The sequence below is a fragment of the Notamacropus eugenii genome, chromosome 1, assembly GCF_028372415.1.
Source record: "Notamacropus eugenii isolate mMacEug1 chromosome 1, mMacEug1.pri_v2, whole genome shotgun sequence".
In the NCBI taxonomy this organism is placed as follows: Eukaryota; Metazoa; Chordata; class Mammalia; order Diprotodontia; family Macropodidae; genus Notamacropus; species Notamacropus eugenii.
The window spans coordinates 361,477,999-361,479,823 of NC_092872.1; the positions used below are offsets into that span (position 1 = coordinate 361,477,999).

General features: G+C 38.6%; 1 pseudogene; it reads left to right on the forward strand.

Moving 5' to 3' along the window:
* Positions 1 to 1,300: 1,300 nt before the first annotated feature.
* Positions 1,301 to 1,513, forward strand: LOC140525861 (large ribosomal subunit protein eL38 pseudogene; annotated as a pseudogene).
* The last annotated feature ends 312 nt before the right edge of the window (positions 1,514 to 1,825 follow it).

Below are 1,825 nucleotides of genomic sequence, written 5' to 3' on the forward strand. Positions count from 1 at the left end.
AAAAAAATTCTCACCATAGAAAGTTATTATGGTAACAAAGAAAATCAAAACACACACTCAGAAGAAAACAAAGTCAAATCTCCTACAGTAAAAACCTCCAAGAAATATGTGAATTGATCTCAGGTCATAGAAAAGCTCAAAAAGGATTTTGAAAATCAAGTAAGATAGGTAGAGGAAAAATTGGGAAGAGAAATGGGAGTGATGCAAGGAAATCATGAAAAATGAGTTGACAGCTTGGTAAAGGAGACACAAAAAATACCGAGGAAAATAACACCTTAAAAGCAGACTAGACCAAATGGCAAAAGTGGTTCAAAAAGCCACTGAGAAGAAGAATATTTTAGAATGGAGAATTAACCAAAGGGAAAAATATGTACAAAAGTTCACTGAGGAAAATAATTCTTTAAAAATTAGAATTGAGAAAATGGAAGCTAATGACTTTATGAGAAATCAAGAAAAAATAAAACAAAACCAAAAGAATGAAAAAATAGAAGAGAGTGTGAAATATCTCACTGGAAAAAACAACTGACCTGGAAAATAGATCCAAGAGAGAAAATTTTTTAATTATTGAACTACCTGAAAGCCATGATCAAAAAAAGAGCCTAACATCATCTTTCAACAATAATTGGTGGATTCTTTCAACTTGACATGAAAGATTTAAGTAAGATTTAAGTAGATTTAAGTAAGGGAAGGCTGTGCAAAGTCACCAGCCTCACTTTCTCCTCTGGAGCCATCTGGGTCCAGTGGTAAGATAGAGATCAGGATGACTTGAGATGCCCCAGGATACATTTGGAGACTTTGGCCTTTTTAAGCTAAGGTCTTTAACAGGTCTCAGTTTGACAGAGGCTATGCTCATTAAGTCTAAGGCTAGGTAAGGAATGAGGCAGAGAATGGCCTCTTTATCTAATCAAAAACAATCAGTCTGAGTAGGGAAGATATTCAGGATTTCTGACCAAAACAGAAATAATTGCTATTTATATTCACTCTGAGTCAATCTGGGCCCAAACAATGACTAAGTGGGGATGTCCAGGTACTTATTGTTGGATAATCAATTCGAGCCAGAGTGATTTGGGTTAAAGGAGTGATCAAAATGTACATTCCTTTGGGCAGAGCACCTGTAGGCAAGGGTATCTGTATGGGACTGAAGGAAAGAAAAGAAAAAGAGAGAGAGGAAGGAAAGAAGGAAGGAAGGGAGGGGGGGAAGTAGGGAGGGATAGAGGGAGGGAGGGAGGAAGGGAGTTGTATCTCTCCCATGGTACAACCTCTCAGGGCACACACTGACCCTCGTTCCACTGCTGCTGCCATGCCTCCCAAAATTGAGGAAATAAAAGATTTCCTGCTCACAGCAAAGAGAAAAGATGCCAAATCTGTCAAGATCAAGAAAAGCAAGGACAGTGTGAAGTTTAAGGTCCACTGTAGCAGGTACCTGTACACATTGGTCATCACAGATAAAGAGAAAGCAAAGAAACTTAAACAGTCCCTGCCTCCTGGTTTGGCTGTGAAGGAGCTGAAGTGAAGGAATCATTCAGTGTTCCACTTGTATTAAAATGTAGGAGGGAAAAAAAAGAAAGGAAGGAAGAAAGAAAGAAAGAAAAAAGAAAAGAAAGAAAGAGGAAGGAAGGAGGGAGGGAAGGAAAGAAAGAAAGAAGAAAATGTTTTGCTGCCTAATTGGCCAGTTCCAATTGGGTCCCCCAGTGGGGCAGCTCTTATTTCTACTCACAGAGTTTGTTGTATGTCCTTTGTTCTCAAAAAGGACCATGATATCAGGGAAGTGATGTTTTACCTACCAAGCAAAATTGAATATAATCTTTCAGGGGGGAAATGGACA